Here is a 20,017-nt window from a genome sequence, read left to right as displayed (position 1 = left end):
AAATTCAATCTATGACATATAATGTCAGTGTCCGTCATTATTTTATACTTTAAATTACATCTACGATAGAATATTCTAGGAGTGTTAAAGAGAGCATCCTTGTCCATTAGTAGCATAATGTCACCTATTACTAGTCGAGCTTCCACTAGGAGAGATGAAGACAATGATTTTTCAAAATGGCATTAGCGGGTAGGGGCATCCACCCGCCAAGAGGTGTATCAGCCCTTTATTGCACCTAGTTAAACTTTCCATCATATCTCCATGGAGATATTAAGCCAGTGTTGATAACAAGTATATGATAAACCTGAAATTTTGATTATAAATGTTGTTTTAAGGCTATGATGTATGCAACAATATTTATAAATTTTCATTCCTTAGTTCAGAGTATGTAAGGGTCAAATCCATTGGGAGCAGGTAATGAAAACCAAAATTATTTGTTCAAAAATATTTTCTTAGATTTTTATGTGTGTTTGTATTTTTTGATTTTTGATAACCTTTTTGGTTTTAATTTCAATAAAACAAACACATACTATTTAAAAATAATTAAAAATAGAATAAAATTATTATTTTGAATAATTTCTCCTAAATTAATTTATTTTAACAATTTTTTCTTGGAATATTTGGATATTTTTTTAGAGTGAAAAACAATTCTCCTGAATTCGGTTTGGTTTGAACCAATATGTTTGGGCATTTGGTTAGAACCTGAAGTTTTGATCCAAAAAATTGATTTGGACATTTGGTTCAGTTGAACCAATTGGTTTATTTGAATCAATCATTAAAGTAATTGGTTTGGTTTGAATCAGTTGGTTTAGTTTGACCGAATCAGATTGGCAGTTTTACTGAGTGCAACAGATCTGTTATGCCAATGACCGTGTTGGCTGCTGCCTATGGGCATCGGATGCAGTGACAGGGAACGAGTAGGGATTGTCCAACTGATATCCATCCGATATCCGGTATTGGGCAACCGATATCCGATATCCAAACAAAAAACCAGACTGTCTGATATCAGATATCGGATATCAGACGATATCCGTCCTTTAGGTGTAGACGGATATCGAAGATGGATATCGGATGGGTAAGGATGAGAAAGGTCTCAGATGTCGAATATCGGATATCAATACTTGGATATCGAAACAGATATCCGGATATCGATATCCGATATCCAGATATTTTTTTCCAGACCCCTATAATCCCATACGGATGAATTTTAAAATTTTGAAAAATATATATCTTGTCCAGTCATTTTTCATATCTGGCCCTGTTTTAAGTTGCGCGCACAAATGGATGCAGCCGATGAAATTATTGGAGAAATGCCCCTCCACCTCTATTCTCCGAATTTCCCTACGAAAACTATAGGAAAATCAATTTATTTGGATTTTTACTCCTGCAATGTGTAACCAAGAGTTGTTTTTAGGGGCATATTTCTAAGGAATAGTTAAAATTTTTTCAAAAACTTTAGAACTAATCTAAAAGCCTATTTTTATTATAATTTTATCATGTTTCTAGTGAAGAACTGAAGATCTCAACTTATCCACAAATAAATCTCCAAAAAAAACTAAGAAATTTATAGAAAAATCTTGAAACTTCTGTAATTAATCCCACAATGTGTTGACCTGGATTTAATTTTGAGAACATGAATTAAATTTTAATCATAGTAATTTGTGGCCCCAATGAATTCCATAAAATACATACAATAACAAAACAAATTAAATAGAACCCGCATTCAATTGGAATAATGATTTACATATAAATATTTGGCGACACACCTATTTTAAGCTCTTTAAATAGTTAAAAATGTGCTATTAGTTGAATTAAACACATTATGATAATAGAGATTGAGTATCTCATATCTTAATTTAAACTGAAACTAAGATGTAATTGTAGTGGTTGCAAGACTATTATTCACTAGCTGTAATATTCATAAAAATTGAATTCCATAAAATTCATTTATTAACAGGGAAAATTAAATAAAATCCTAATTCACTTGGAATAATGACTTACGCATAAATATTTGATGATGCACAAACTCTTTAAATGGATGGAAATGTGCTTTTTAGTTGACTTAAACACATTATGATTGATAAGCCTAAATCGATGTGTAAATACTTCGCTGTTGGGGCTTTTAGACTTATGCAATTAAATTTATAATAACCCTTAATCACTAAATACTGTGTATAGATCAAGCAAGGGGTCAAACCACAGGGAGGCACTAAGCAAGAATTTTTATCTGATTTTAAATAATTTAATTCAAGAATGAATTAATTTTGCACTTCATAGACTTTAATTATGTTTATAATTAATCAAAATTAAGTAGAAACTTAATTTTGATTTTAGTATTTTTGGTCAAGACACTCAAGATAGGATAATTTTAATTATAAGATCAGATTAATTCAGATTACTAATTCCCCAATTTTTAAGACAATTTTAATGTATTAAAATTGGGAATTATAATCAAGAACGGGATTTTGAAATTGGACTTCAAGATGGACGAATTTTTGGATGAAAATTTATTTTTAGTTTTTTAATATATTGAATTAAATTTCCAAATAATCAATTTCCAAATCTAGGGAGATAAAGTGGACAAATTAACCTAGAGAGAGAAAGTTGAAGAATTTGGGGAAAAAGTGATATTCGACCCTAATCTCAAAATCTAAATTTTCAGAATTTATCCAAATCTATGTAGAAGTAAAGATTAAAAATCAGATCTCGATTCAAAATCAAAATGCAATGCTAATTTTATTTCAAAACAACTTCAAGGGCATGTACATTTCAAGAAGAAGTTCAAAAATCGTTCAAGAAGTTTAAACGCCATGCCTTGGCATTTAGAATCGTTCAAGAAGAAGTTTAAAAATCAAATTAGAAACTTACAATTTTCAATGATGAACCAAGATCTGTCGACTTCCAAAGCAACTTCTGTGTCCTTCCTTGCCTTCTTCCCAACCTCTATTTAAAAATCCAACTATATGGATTATAGAGAGGGAAAAGATAAACATGCCCTTAAAATTTCAGCTCAATCGGACGGCTAGATCTCAAGATATCACAGATTTACTGGAATTTAATCATGGCCGTTGGATCATTTTATCTCTCTTAAAAAATGTCATTTTTCTATCGGCTGATTTTTTTTTTCTCATTTTCCCCATCCTCAGATTGCGTTCTGACATGTCTTTGTGAGCTTCACCAGTTTGCAATCATCGCGGCATGATTGCTGCGTTTGAATGGAGGAGAATGTGCCACGTCATCTTTTTTATAAAAAAAATCATAAAAGACAAAAACAACTTTTCATTAGAAGTTAGTACACGCGCTTTTCGACTGCCACGTGCATTTAATGCACGCGGCGAATCAATGTCGCGTGTGTTAAATACATGTGATTTTCTGTTCTTTATTTTCTCTAGTTTTTAAAACGCACGTGTGTCGGTTGCCGCGTTGGTGCCTTTTAAGACCATCATTTGCTGATTATGGCATCGCGCATTGCGATGCCATAATGAGCCAATAATGCTCTCTCTCTCTCACTCTCTTATTATTATTTTAAAAAATCGCATCCACTTATTCTCTCAATTTTGGGCGAATGATGTGGATGCCACGAAAATTTAAAGAAAAAATATTTTAAATACTAAATAAATCATTAAAAAATAATCTTACAATTCTAAAATTCATTTCCTGGCTGAATAATGGTCAGAAAATTATAAAAAAATATAGAAAAATTCCATAAAATTAGTAAAACCCTTATCAACTTTCAGCCAAGTATTTTGAGCACTGTAAAAATATTTATTCAATGCAAAGAGGTTAAATACCATGTAAAAATACTAAAAAATTATAAACAATAATAAAATCAAAGTGTAAGTGATTTATCTCCATTTATATATGATAACATGCAAATATGGCCATTAAAACATATAAATATAATGTAATATTCATCAATTAAACATGATAATTTGCAACTTATCAATGATATGTAGATTGCATATCTCATATCTTAATTTAAAGTGAAATTAAGATATATTTGTAGAGGTTGCAAGACTGTTATTCAATACCTGTAAAATTCATAAAAATATTTAATTACATCAAAGCCATACATTTATAGAAAAAATTAAATGAAACCCAATTTCACTTGGAATAATGAATTACGTATAAATAGTTGACGACACGCCTATTTTAAGCTCTTCAAATGTAAGAGAAGATAAGAAGAAAAAGTAAGAAGAGAAGAGAAGAAGAAAAAGTGAGAAGAGAATAGAAGAAGAGGAAGACGAGAAGAGAATAGAAGAAGAGGAAGACGAGAAGAGAAGAAGATAAAATAATGAGGAGTGGAAAGCAGAGAAAAAGGGGAGAAGAGGAGAAGAAAAAGAAATAGGAGAAGAAAAGTCAAATTGAAGATCTTAACAGTCAAATTTAACATTAAAAATAATATAATTTGATAAATTAAAACACAACATAAAACTTTTTCATAGATGTGTGTTACATGAATTTTATGAGTTATATAGTGTGTTACATGAGTTATAGAAATTTGCCAATTCCCAAATGCATTGAAAACAATAAATAAATAATCAACACAAAATTAAATATATAATGGATCAAAAGATCAAATTAAAAATAAAAATTTAAACTTACAAGACTAGAACGCAAAAGCTGAATCCCGCGAAGAATATAAATAAATTATCATTACAGATACTGTTATTTGAAATGGAATTCTTGAAAAACATGCAATCAGGATGGAAATTTCAACATTTTACTTAAAAAGAACTGAACCCACATGAATTACAACAAGGAATAATAAGTAGAAGATGAGAATTAGCGGAAGAAGAAGAAGAATAAGAAGAGAGAATTCCGTGAAGAAGGGAAGAACGGGAAGAATGGGAAGAAGATGAAGAGGGGGAAGAAGGGGAATATGGGAAAGAACGGGAAGAACACGAAGATGAAGAGGATGACGAAGGAGGAAGAGGAGAATTGACCACTGGTTACACTGATCCCCGATGCCGCCATCGCTGCCGTGCCGTTGCCCGCTGTCCGCCATATGCCGATGCAGCACTGTCCTCTGTCTGCCAAGGTGTCAAAATATTGAAAAATAAAATTATGCAATTAGGTTATAGATGTTGGATATCAAATTCGATATCGAACATTGATATCCAATATCATCATCCTCCCCCTATGATGGAGGCGGATGACAACATCAAGACGGATATAGATATCGGATAACGTTACTGTAGCAACCAGTATCCAATATCGATATTCGATATCCGGATATCAGAAAAATACGGATACCTGAAATGTTCATTTTGGTATCCGATACAGCATCCGTCCCGATACAGTAATCCGATACCGGTATTGGGACGGGCGATCCCTTGCGGCGAGTAGAGAGCGGCGGTGATGTGTGGTACTGATGATGAAAAACTTGGAATATTAAATGTGGGGGTTAATGTCACTGCTAGAAAATAATATTTATAGAACTTTAATTTTACTTAATTCACATCTAACGTAGAGCAAGGTAGTGTCATTAGGGATTGTTATTTAGATATAGAATTAATCAAAGAGTCAGACAAGTACAACAATATAAATTAATATAGTAATATCAGTGAAGGATTTTGATTATATTTATTACTTAGATGCTATATAAGGAAAATGTAGGAAGATATATGTTTAGATGGATAGGGATGGGGTAGAAAAATAGTTTGAGAGAAGAAGAATTGACACAAGAGAGAAAACAATTAAAAAGTCAATTACATGAACATATCACAATAAATGTTTGTAAAAATGCTTAAATGTGGGAAATAGTCTTTATTTTTATTTTTAAATGGGACTTGATTCTTTATATTTAATTAGAAGCTGAAAAATTTTATGATGAGAGGATTCCTAGATTACAAAATTAGGTAGCTTTTCTATTTTTCATTGAATGATGATAATAAATAGCAGAAAACAATTTTAAACAAAGATGAGCATCAAGTGCCTGAAGGCCAACTAATTCTTTCATGCAAATGTCTTTCTTTGATGAAATTTGTTTTTGTCTTATGATTGTTTAGGATCATATATTTGAGGTTATGAAATACATTGGCTTATCAGAATCCTTTGCTTGTTGGAGGGCTGCTGGCAACTTCAGACTTTCTTGCGGCAACGTCTTCCTCCAGGTTACCTCTGGTTTCTCTTTTCTACTACCATTCAATATCATGATTTCCTCAGGCCCATGATTGCTACTAATTTTGACTCAAATACTCAAAGAGTGATAAAAATAAAGAAGATGACCTTCCTCCATTCACAATTCAGAGTAGTTTTTTATTACAGTTAGAAAGATGGTTGAAAAATGATAAAGTTCAATTTTTATTGGGAAATAACTATGTAGGACTGTATAAAATCATTTTGGGATTACTTCACAGCCATTTCCAGCATATCCTCATGGCAGATTTAAGCCTTCCCATCACAAGAAATTTCTTGTTGGGAACAAAGGACGAATGCTAGTGGAAGAAATGGACAAGATTGCCTCTGGCCATACAATCCCTATTCTAGAGGGTTCAGCGGCTGCAATTAAATAGCAGACATGGACTGTAATATGTGAGAATGGTCTTCCTTTCAGATCAGCACTATTTAGTCAGTTTCTCCTTGCCAATTGTTGTTTTTGAATTCATCTTCTTCAATAGCCTCAATTGCTGATTTGTCACCAGTAAGAAGAAGAAGCCTTATTATAGAGGGAATCAATCTGGGTCATCCAATAATTTTAAAAGACTGACCACTATTAGATTGATTCTTTCAAAAGAGCTTACTTTGAGATGAGCTTCAGGCTGGATTTTCTTGAATCCCGCGTATTGTTTCTCTTCTTTACTTCAAGAAATGCAACATGGACCGTGATCAGTATCTCCTCTGCAAGCCCAGTCCCAACCTACATGTCGACTGAGCTTAGAAGAAGGGAAATCTCATATGGAAATTTCACAAACAAAAACAGAATGTACATGTCTAATCAAAATCCATCTGAATCAAAGCATCGTGCCATTCACCCACGTGCACACACAAATCCCTGTCATGATGTTTGTTACATTTGGTGTGTTTCCACTTGGTGACATGTGATGGTTTATAGGTGCCTTTTGACGCTATCAGTTATGGTTGCAGCTGTGGTTGAGGCTGCAGCTACTTAAAAAAAAATTCTTAGAATTTTTTTTACCAAGAAAAGGGTTAGGATATTTTTAAATAGAAAAGGGTTGGAAGATTTGGATTCGGTGCTTCATTCACACACGAATCATGCAACAATCAGAGAAAATGGAAAAAAATATATTATGTGATTCAATGCATGAAATTGAATTATTAATCAAATTTAAAGAAGTGATATTCTCTTAAAATCAAAAAATGTATGCACACAATTTAATGTCAGGTAACTTAGAGTGGCTGTAACTTGAGCTACATATTGAAGCTTTGGATACTGTTTATGATATTGGAAAGCTTGACATCTAGGTTGTCATCTGGTAATTCACTAAGCAGCCAAGAACAAGTTGAGATCCAGAAGTCCAAGATGGAGTAAAAAGTGAGGGGATAAGAGTTTAAATAGGAGTGCACTAACTCTCAATATTTTAGATTTGCTTCCAAAGTTTGGAGGGCTAGGATACTTAATACTCAGCCTTGTTCCACTTGCCTTCATTGGGATATTTGAAAATTATGGGTAAGTTCACATTCAAATTCTAAAATCTTTACATTCATATTCTTGATTAGTTCCGCCATTTTTGCCTTTATGACCTGTTTCTCAAAAAGGGAAATGGGCTTCAAGAAGAAACTTCCTGTGAATTGGGACTATCCTTGTGATCTAGGCCATGGATTGGGTTTCTTCTTCTGGTCCATGATCCGGCTTGAGCTTCTCTTTTCCTTCAATTTGGATCTAGAATTCACCATTTAATTCTCCTAATTCCTGTATTTCAAATAAAGCTCCAAGAATCATGAGAAAAATCCACCTGACTCCAAGGAGTAAAGTGGGTTTAGTCTATAAAAATTAAGATATAAATTATAATATCTCATTTAAACCTTAAATGGTGCACAAAGCAATTAAAAACTAAAAAATAAGTGGGAAAATAAAATAAAATGACATCTTTATTGACCTAATTTGATGTTATTAGTTCTCCACCTATTAGGGTCGTTAATATTAACCTAGATACAAGACCATTCAAATATAGTTGACTGACACAAAAGGTCCAGTGGAAAATGATGGTCCTTATGCATCATACTATATTATTCAAAACAATGTCTTCGGTGTCTTTGGGATGCGTGATCCAAGATTTCTCTCATCTATTAATCAACATGCTTTGATCTGGGAAACTTTGGGATGACATTGAATTTAAGAGTTTTGCTCATCCTTTTATATGTTTGCACACCTGCATTATATGAATTGTAGAATAGTAAGATATACCAAAATAACCAGGATGTGGCATATTAATTGGATATCCTTCTGGAAATTAGAAACTAGAGCTTACATCCCATAATTTTGTTTCTCAATTTTCCCAATTGGACATCAAAATAATGATACATTGTTGGACTGAGAAAAATGAGACTGTGGAGATAGTTAAAATGGTAAGTTTCCATGCAAGTTTCTCATGTAGTGTTGTATACGACATATCTATTTTACATTTATACATGGAAATAACATTTAAAATCTCTTCAATGTTATCGACGAGATGATATGAGGCCCTTGCATATATACTAACAGTACTGCTTATTCCTTTAATGGAATGCTTAGATACATTAATGAATTGTCTCACATGGGCAAAATCAAGCAACCTCTTTTTAACTGTGCTGTTGAATAAGGCCCTAGTGGATATTTAACTATTTATGTTAATGCCCCAAAATATAACTCGTGAATGTAAGGCCTAACAAGGATAAATATAAGAAGAGATTGGTGAAGCTATATCAACTTCGACCCTCAAAGTCTTTGGTAAAATGATGAAGCTTGGCCTCCTTTGAATCAACCCCAAAATTCTCCTATTATTCAGCCCCTAGTTGACCCTCAAAGCCTACTAGGATCCACTTACAGTCTATTTTTTGTTAATCCAAACACAAACATATATTTGTTGTTGTTGTGAGAGTAGTCAACTAAGGATGTATTAAATAAGGATGAAAAATACCAGTGATATGGGATCACCTTAGCTTTGACCTCGCATGGTTGTAAAGAAGTGATTCTCCTATAATCGGGCACCTGTAAAGATAAATGACCTTGTTGGTGAAATAAAAGTATTTCAATTATTGGATAAGAAAAGTCCACTTAGTCAGGTCAAAGGCCTCATCCATGTCGAGCTTGATGATGATTTGAGAAGGGTATACAGTTGTCTATGGATTAAGGTAGTTGGTGCACTAGCAAGATACTATTGTAGATCTACCTTCCATAGAAAATTTTCTTTTCTCAGGGTTTCAAGTTTTTTAAGGAAAATCCCAAGTCAATGAGTAATGATACTAGATTTAATCTTGCAGAACATGTTACAAAAACTTATGAATTATAACATCAAATAATTCATGATAATTATGTGTTAAAAATTATAATGTATCATCTTGAAATTATAAATCACTTGAATTGAATGGATATCATAATAATTCTATAATGAATGTCTGAAATATCTTATTTCAAGTGCTTATTGATACTATGCATTTCTAGTACTTTAATCTGATCATATTTGCATATTTATTTGCATTAAAGCACTTATATTTTCATGGTATCAAGCTCAAAATGATTAAATATATATTTAGAATGATGTTCTAATTTTTTTGCATTTTTTAAAATTTTGGAGATTTTTCGGACAATAGATTCTAAAAGAATATAATTTTTTGGGGCAGAATATGATTTTTCTGGAATTGTTTGACATTAAATTTGGAAAGATAATATTTTTTAAGTCTATATATATATTTATTTGTATTTTTTGGGCTTCTATTATATTTAATATGAATTTTAGATAATTTTCAAACCCTTTTATCTCTCGCCGCCACATGTTGCCTTTCGATTCGTCGAACGGCGACAAATCACAGCTAGCGCTGATGATTGGGGACAAGCAATCATTTGGCTGAGGAATCATGCCACCGCAATCAGTGAAGCCATGATTGCATTTATGACAATTTCAGGAATGACATGGAAAAATAAAAAATTATGACTTTTTATGGAATAAATGCGCTCTTGGGCCGAGGAACCAAAAGAAAAATTTATTCTCTCTCTCTCTTTCAAAATAAAAAAGGCCTTTAGGCAACTTCGCGCATTGGCATGGCACCACGTGTACATGTGGCGTTCGCGTGTACACATGGCGCGAACATGTGGGGTTTTTATTTGACCTACGTTGATGTGGCTCGCGCTGACGCGATGCCATGTCAGTTACAAATATAATGAGAGATATATTTAAATAATAGGCATGATTCTCTTTTTTCCTTTTATTCTTGCAGGTAAACGTGGTGACTCCAGAAAATTTGAGTGCGGAAGACGAAAGGGGCCAGAATTTGAACAATGTGACAGTTCGACAAAAAATGAAAAAGAGGAAGCGTTAGAAATGATGACGAGGAGAGAGAGAAAATACAGCGATGATATTTGACGATCTACAGCTCTGATTGAGCTGAACTTTTCAGAGCTTCTTCCTCTCTCCCTTCTCTTTCCATCCATACCCTCTGATTTATAAATAGAGACCTGGATCACTGTAAAATTCATCCTGAACTTGCTTCCTACTTGTGTGAGCTGGTTGAAAGATAGTAAGTTTTGAGATCCATCAAGTGTGTTCTTGGTGTTTTGGGTGTGCGGGGAGAAGCATTGGAGAAGAGGGGGAGCTTAACGGCACTCGCAAATTGCCGTGATCCTGGTGGAATGTATCTAAGGTAAGCATCTTTGCCTTATGTTGTTCCTTTTCCCGACACCATAGTTAGCATAATTCGGGTTTATCATCGTATTTTCACTATCCTTTCACTTCCTTATATCCCCATATCTCGTCTCTACCATTTCATCATTCACATACTCGATCATCATCATGTCCTTCATGTTATCTATCTCACCACCATATCGTTTCACTCCATTCTACCTTCACTTACTCTTTTCTTTAATAATTTAAGTTAAAATATAACTATTACATCTTTTTACTCGATGTCAGTAACTCACATATTCTATTCTCATCTTGATCTCTTCTCACGTTGATCATCACTATAATAAGAAATTAATTCCTTAATCAGCGTTCCCTGTGGAGGCGATCCATACTCATCACTACCTAAATATTCTTAAGTACGGTGAAATATATTTTTATTGAATAATCTCAATTAGAAAGGAAAAATTAAAACTGTAAATTTGAGATTCAAGTAGAGTATTTTAACATCATTTTGAGGTTTACTTCAGATTCACAACTCAGGATATTTAAAAGATGATACATGGGAGAAATTAATGTTGAGAGAAGCCGGAGTTTGATGAACCAGAAATTAGGGTTAAATTTGTTGTTTTAAAGGCTTATGGTTTATTCAAAGATATTTATAATTTTCCTTACGACACATGGCTAGGGAGATATGAATCCATGATCAGCACGCATTAAGAAGTCCATTTTAGCTTTCAAAACTGAATAAGTGAATTTTTTATATATATATTTATTTTTTGAATTAAGCCTAATTTGATAAAAAACTAATGAAAATTTATTCAGAATGATTATAAATAGTGAAAAAATATTTTGACATCATCTTGAGGTTTACTTGAGATGCACAACTCAGAATACATAATCTAGGAAAAATGACAAGATGTGGATCAAAAAATATATTTTTTGAAGTTCACACTAACCTCGGCATCATGTGTACAACATGTTAATTGGTGTTTTTTTCTTCAAGTGTCTTGATCTTAATGTCACTCCTTCAATCATTTGCTCGTGGAGTAAAAGAATGGACCCAAATGAGAATCTTAATAAGGACAAAATCCAAGGGTATGTTTTTACAAGGATGGGGAATTTATTTTTATATCCAAATGGTTGAGGGATATAGGAGAGGAAGATGGAACTGCAGTCCAAATTTGAGCCCAGAAAGTCTTTGATCCTTGGATATCATCATTTGAATTTGGAGCAATTTGAGAAATCCAATTTTCTCTCTCCTATTTGTGTGGTCTTAAATGTTTAAAATACATTTTTTGAATTTTCTGCACCACAAATAAGAGGAGAGAGAAAACTCCATAAAAATACCAAAAGATCTAAAAAATCAGAATATCATTCTAAAAATATAATAAATTGATAAAATTATTTTAATAAATATTTAATGAATTTTAAAATTACTTTACTCATGAAATTAATGTCGCAAAAAATTATGTGAAAATTTCATAAAATCAAGAAAATTCATAACTTTATCTTCTATTGTAACAAAATGCATGTATGATCATTTAAATGAAAACAAATACTCAAAATACTTGAAATTACTGCAAAAAATTGCATGATATTATGATTATAATGTTTTTCCAAACCCATTAGAGAATGCCATGTTAAGGATTTCAGCACATGGTCTTACATGCCTCCCTATTTTTAGGGATCACAGAGAATTATGAATAGGGAGTTAATTGAACTTTTCAAGGAGGTTGATAATCTGTATCTGAAGTAATTGTATACTTAAATTCCTAGAACCTATCCATGGGCTAGGGTCTCAGAAAATTTCTATTTCAACTCCCCAATCCCCCTTGTTTGTTTCACCTCTGAATCTGTTGCCAATTTCTTTTGGCAAAGTCAAAACATCATCAGAATATCATTTGGGCCCATTATTTATGCATTAAGACATGTTCAAACATGTCTAAATCTTGGAGAAGGATATCTGGAAGAGAAGCACCAAAGTTTATCAATGGACTACCGCTACATAAGTTTAAATCACAACCAATTCCCAGCATTCCTATAATAAAATATAATAAATATTTGTAGACCATTTTCAAACTAGTATTACCACAAATTAATTCCTAGGAAATCATGAACTCAAAAAATAGTATAACACCTAAAAAACATTTTAAAAACCTCTGAACTTTACTTTTTTAATACCTTCTTTGTTTGGATTCAACCCTTACTCATTATGCACTTTTTAAGAAAGTTAGTATAATTTTAGTTGCATAACTGAAACCCTTAAAACGCCATTGTATCCATAGTTTTTGTTTTATGAATAAGTGTAATGCCTCTAGAAGAGGCATGCGATAATATCAATTTTAGGGGTTTAATTCGTTGTTGGTAATTGAGATTATTCAATAAAAATATACTTACCCTTACAAAAGAATACTTAATTAGTTATGAGTGTGGATCATATCCACAGGGAATGATGATTAAGGAATTAATTTTTATGATAGTGGTGATGAACAAGAGGATAGATGAAGACAAGATTTGAGGATATGAGCTAGTTATATCGATTAAAAATACCTAAGTTATATGTTAATTTAACTTAAAGAAAAGAGTAAGTGAATGTGACGGACACAATGATGGACAATGATATGAACTAGGATAGTGGTTGGATGTGGAGTGGTACGATGGAGAGGATAGAGAGACGAGATAAGAGAGTGTAAATGAGTAAAATGTGAGTGAATATACAATGATAACACTAATTAAGCAAATTATGATGTCAGGAAAGAAACAACGTAAGGCGAAGATGCTTACCTTAAATCCTTATGTTCTGCTAGGATCATGGTAATTTACAAGTTTTGGTAAGCTCCCCTATTATCCAATGCTTCTCCCCACACACCCAAGACACCAAGAGCACACTTGATGGATATCAAAACTCACTATCTTTCAATCAGCCCACACAAGTAGGAAGCAAGTTCAAGATGAATTTCAGAAAGATCTAGGCCTATATATTTAGATCCGATGGTATTTGATAGAAAGAGGAGGGTAAGATGAAATTTCAGCTCAATCAGAGTTGTAGATCAAAAGTTATGGCCATTTCAAGTTGAGCCGATCCTAGCCCTGTTTTTCTTCTCTCTCCTCATCAGCGTCATCATTTTCTGTGCCCGTAGAAGTCAAAGGTGATCTATATTCCGTGCTTTTTGTATTATGTGCATCACTCTTCGTATTCTGTGCGACGCTCATTGTATTCCATGCCATGTGTACCTAGGAAAAAGAAAACGACAGAGAGAAGAAAAGACAAAACAAAAGAAAAAAGGGAAGGACTCGTAGCTAACGTGGCAGCGCATCAGCGTGTGCCACATCAGCGCTGAATTTTTTTTATTAAATCAGTGGCAGTCGCGTGCGCACCATGCGTACACGCGCGGGCCATGTGTACATGTGGCATAGTGTCGTGTGACCATGTCACCCGCCGCTATTTCATAGGGGAAAAAGAAAACAAAAGTAATAAAGCTCAATTTTGTCTTTTTCTCCCTCGCCTAGCGCTCAGTTATTGCAAAAAAATGACCTCTTTTTTATGATTCCTCCATGCCGCCTCTGCGTCAGAAAATTCAAAAAAAGTGATTCATTAGTTATAATTGCAATCATCGCTTTGCGATTCGCGAAGCAATGATTGCATGATGAAATGATTGGCTGATGCCAATAATTGACTCACTTAATGATTGGCTGTTGCCAATCATTGTAATCATTTCTAATTTGTCGTCGTTCGACTAATCGAACAGTGACACGTGGCGGCGCAAAATAAAGGGCTAAGAAAATATTTAAAAATCCATATTAATTAAAGTAAAATCCCAAAAATACATATAAATATATATATATTTACTCAGCAACTCATATCTTTCCAAATTTAGTCAAGAAATTCCAAAAAAATCATATTTTGTCTCAAAAATTATATTCTTTTAGAATCTATTGTTAGAAAAATCCCAAAAAATTCAGAAATTTCAGAAATTCATTGTAAAAATAGATTTAATCATTTTAAGCTTGATAACATGAAAATATAAGTAATTCAATATTGATAAACATGTAAATATGATCATATAAGGTACTAAAAATGCATGTCATCAACATGCTTAATCACCCTTGCTATGAGAGTAATTAGGGTGAATTTGGAATTTACTGGACTATAGAGGTGAATATTTCACCAACATTCTGAACTAATTCTATGTACATGACGTCTCAACAAGAAATGAAGAAGTGTGTTTCAAAATATCTCACCTAAGTGGTCTATTCCAACTAAAAGAATACATAACACCCTTTATCTCTTCTCTAGTAGGTTTGACTGTGAGGATGAGGTTGTGTGAATATGTTATAAGGCACAGGATGTAGGAAAGCTATCATCAAAATCTTGTTTGGCTCAGTTGTAAGGAGTGAAAATATATTTGACTCCTGCCTCTTGTAGATGAGAATCTATTTATATATGTGTAAGAGAGACATGCAATTATGATGCGATCAATGCATGATAGATGAGTCAAATAAGCAAGTATGTTGATCAGAATCTTAGATTTGCTAGATTTTCTTCTAAAGATAATATATGTATATATATATATATATATCTTATTTTTGCACAGCTTCCTCAAATTTCTCGGTCATCCTAACCTTCTACTATTAGGTACATGTGAAGGAGTTGAATATGTGATTGACCTTTGTAAGATGTCTTGATGTCTTAAATGGGATATTTTTAAAGGATTTACCCAAATATGAGCCAACTCCACTATTTTCAGGTGGAATTTGAATTCATCATTTGATAAATCAAGTTAACCATGGTAATGGCGCAAATAACTAGAAGATAGTTGCTTCTGACAAAGGTATAAAAGTCTTTGTATCGAATCCATGTGGTTTGAAACCTTAACGAAGGGCTATGGATCCTAGAGCTAAGCAGAAGATTAAAGAGGATTCGAGAGTGATCTAGCTAATGCGTGTAATGCTTAATTCCATGGTTTTAATGAGTGTAGAGAATTTCAGAGTGGGAGTGTTTTTTGTAAAACATTTATCCATGCATTGGTTCATACAATAATCTCCTTGTCATTAGTTGCACCACAATCACTCTTTCCATTTATTAGGCAGATCAAATAAGGCCTCATAATGAAGGAAATCATTAAATGCTTCCATCAGACTATCCTTAGGGACTTTTTGATATCCTCTAACACCTATTGAATTGAAATCTCCAAAGAGGAACCAAGAAGATTAACTATATGAACCCCTGAATCAGGTAAATAGTTTGATGTGTATGAATCCTATAGGATTGACCATTAGTGTAGGGACACTAAGGATTGACCATTAGTGTAGGGACACTAAGGATTGACCATTAGTGTAGGGACACTAAGGATTGATCTGTATGAACCCCTGAATCAGGTAAATTCATTTCATTGTCATATAAATAGGTCTCACATGGTCAAATTCTGAGCTAGGAAACAATGGTTGAATCTAGCGCGGGCCTGCCTCAATACTGTTGGGTTCTAGGGGCCTTAACTTGGATGAATAAATCTAAAACGATGCGCAGCGGAAGTCTCTTTGCGAATCGAGCTACATCAACAAAAACATTGAAACGGCGTACCTTGCACGAATCTCATTCGTGATTTCTTCGATCCCGGAGCGAGACGAGTCGAGCTGCTCAAGTGTGCAGCCTCTAGATGTATCCACGCGGTCCTCAGCACGTCGGATCTCCTACTTCTCGTTGACGAGCCCCGTTCTTTCTCCGTCGGCATCGTTACATCGTCCTGATCACATCAGGGATGGAGAGGGGGTGTGGGGAGAGTGGAGAAGAAGGGGAAAGGCCCCTGAACAATTCTGGCCTGGGTGAATTTCGTTCAGGGCCTTCCCCTATTTATACTAAGCGGATATTTTTCATAAAAACCCCCAAAACTTAAGTATATCTTCCAACGTCCAAAAGACCATTTGCGTGTGACCCTCTAGGCCCATGTATCAGTCTAGTTAACGACTCCAGTGGCCCAATAACCTTTATTGGCCTTCCAAATTAATTAACTATATCATCATATAGATTTATTAACTTCGGATCGATTTAACCCAATCGATAGGTCGAGACTCCGACACGTGGGGTGCCAAGCTACACCTCGTGTCCTAGAAGATACAAAGGAGTGTGTATGGACTCACTCATGGAACCTGTTCATCATCGGTTACCGTGTATGTATAATCCCTCATCCACTTGACGCTCCTTGGACGACTTAGGGTATGGTCAACTGTCAAACCCTAATCGATCATCCGAGTTAGTACTGATGCATTCGGAAATCATCGGAGAACTCTTCTCCGATATTTCACTGCCTTGGCCAAGGACTTCGTTGCATCGTCTTCCTTGAGCTGTTACCTCTTATACCGAGGGTGGACGATCCCATCTTGACCACTCAATCGCCTTCGTGTACTTCTTGATGCACCCGAACTAAGATCGTTTAGAATCCCATGATTAGAGACTCATTGGCCATAGCCAAAGTACAACCATCCGTCCACAAGACGTCTTTGGTGTCTCAGGTCTAAGGACCACTTACACAACCGTGACGTGAATCAACCTGATTGACAGTTCGGTATAATACCATTCAGGGATTCGTACGGATCAATTCAGTGAACTCTTTCCACTAAAGAGCACCCACTATCTATCCTTAGTGTCGCCACACTAATGGCTACGGGACCGGCCATACTCATCATATGAGTGAGGCTAGATAGTGCTATTCTATCCGGATACTTTGATGTCCTTCTCGCGTATCCTTTGAATAGGAATGTTTAGAACACATGCTTAAAGACTAGTGATCTCCGTATTACGATCTCATCATAATTCACTAAGTCCGATCATGTATTCATGGACTTCATTATGAGCATCACACGTGCACCATAATGAATATGTTCTATTAATGAATATGGAACGAGATGCGGAATGTGTGATTGGCTTGTCGGCCACATATATTTCCATCAAATACTTGGAGTAGAACACTGAGCAGCCTTGATCTGTTTTAGTGGAAGCCTTTGGAATAGCTTAAGTACACATAGAAGGGGTTAGGAGAGAAGGTGGGGACGCATCTTGGTAGGGGAATAAGATCATTGCATTAATATCATAAAGAGATTACATTGTAGTTATGGACAATACATGGGTGAAGACGAGGCAAGATATTGAAGTAACAAGATGAGGCGTCGTTCACATTAGTAGTGTCGTTCTTGCACCTTGAGGCCCCTTGCTCCACGTGCGGTCGTCGGCCCCACCACTACCCACATGCCCTCGGGTCAGGCGCTGCGCGCCCGTGGGTCTGGCACTTGGCCATCCACCACCCATCCCAGCCTTGACACTCCACACCTCTCCTGCACTCGCACTGGCACCTATCGCACACGGTCTGTTTGAACGACGCCATGCTCGGTGCCTCATGCTAGGCGCTAAACACATAGTGCTACCGGGGGGGGCGCCAAGCATCACCGCCATCTCGACGCTCTCTATTGGCGAATGCCTTAGTCTCCTGGCAGAATGTCTTCCGCCTCGCGCCCTGCACACGTGATGCACATGGGTCACGCGTGCAGCCACATGGCTCACCCACACAGTGTTGTGTGCATTGCCCTTGTGCATCCCATACGCGCGCATGGTGCTTGGCGCCAGTGTGGACACACTCTCTGCAGCCCGCATACCCAGCACGCACGAGCCTCCATTGGTCCGCCGCGTTTGAGGGCCGACGAGCACGCGCACCATAAGGGCGTTGGCCTTAAAGATCAGGGTCGGGTGTCATCACCCGTAGTGCATATTGTAGCGCCGGACTTGAGGACTCAGTCTCCAAATTGCGAGTCCAGCACACTGACATGTCTCCATAGTTACCATGCATGCCTCGGTGCAGGAGTGCCGCATACTTTGGGGCCTTACAATTGGCCTTAGACATAAAACACCAAAGATGTCTTACAGATATATAGGTTTTGACTAAGGCTTGTGACTCCCTAATCATGGGATTCAAATCATGTTTTTACTTTAGCTATCACTATAGATATCTGTGGTGATAATATTTTAGTGTTTGCTTGTGAGTCTCGACAAAATATTATCAACATAAGATCTCATTCTCAAACATAACACAATACTCAATCTAAGATGCGAGTGAGGTAATATAGTGGAAGTTTTCAGATTTAGAAGACATTCCATGGTGCAAAAAATCATTCACAATAGAAAACATGCATTATACAATTGATGGCCAATAGAGCACATGATAATCACAAATAATATGCTTATATTCATAGTAATTTGATTTATTTTATGTGTTGTCACCATAATCATCATAAATTCATGTTATTTATGCTTGACATGATTTATTACATTGTTATAATTAAGTTCATTTTTCTATATTTTATGGCATTTTTGGGTATCTATGGAATTTTGGACGTTAAATTCTTAAAGAAAATAGTTTTGTCGTAAAATATAAATTCAAATTTATTTAATTATTCTAACTTTTTTTTACTTTTCACACTCTTGGAGTTGTGTACCATGCTGGAAATCCAGGAACAAGTCAAGGGAGATAGAAAAATGGAGGAAAGAGAAATTCAGAGGTGTGAGAATTCTCAAAATTCAAACGATGATACTTATTAGTCTGGAAGAAGTTCTGGGGTGAAAGTTTGAGGGCAGTTCATTATTTAGGCCTCTTTCCATTTTCCATCTTCGATATATAAATAGAGTCCCACTTCCACATGTAAACAGGCACCCTTGACATTTTTTTATTAATTATAAGTACCTGAGTGATTAGTCGTTCAAATCATGTTTGGTCAGTTCTTGCACTCGAAGAGTGATGGATTGCAGGAATGATAAGATGTGAGGAAAGGGCATCTCTTGGCTCGTTGGGCACAAGACAATGAGATTAGTGTGATGTTAGTCCTTTTTTAAACTCATGTCTTAGTCTATTTTCCTAGGTTATAGTCATAGATAGCCTAGGTATTCACCATCACACACGCTACCTCAGACTCCACCACTCATAGGTGCATCTTTGCCAACATCTCTGCCCCAATGGAAAATTTATAATCATCAACACTCAGCACAAATTCCTCGCTCATTGGCACGTGTCCGTCATCATCTTCATCACACTATGCCTCCTAAATTTTAATTAGTATTTTTATTGATAAATTTCTATAATTCCCCAAATCATTCTATAATTAGGATTAGTATTTTCTGACTCTCCTAAAATTATTTTGAATTAATTTTCACTAGTTTCCTTTTAGTAAAATTAAATTTCAAAAATAAA

This window comes from Wolffia australiana, chromosome 4 (assembly GCF_029677425.1).
Source record: "Wolffia australiana isolate 7733 chromosome 4, ASM2967742v1".
NCBI classification, from domain to species: Eukaryota; Viridiplantae; Streptophyta; class Magnoliopsida; order Alismatales; family Araceae; genus Wolffia; species Wolffia australiana.
Note: the sequence above shows the minus strand (reverse complement) of the source record.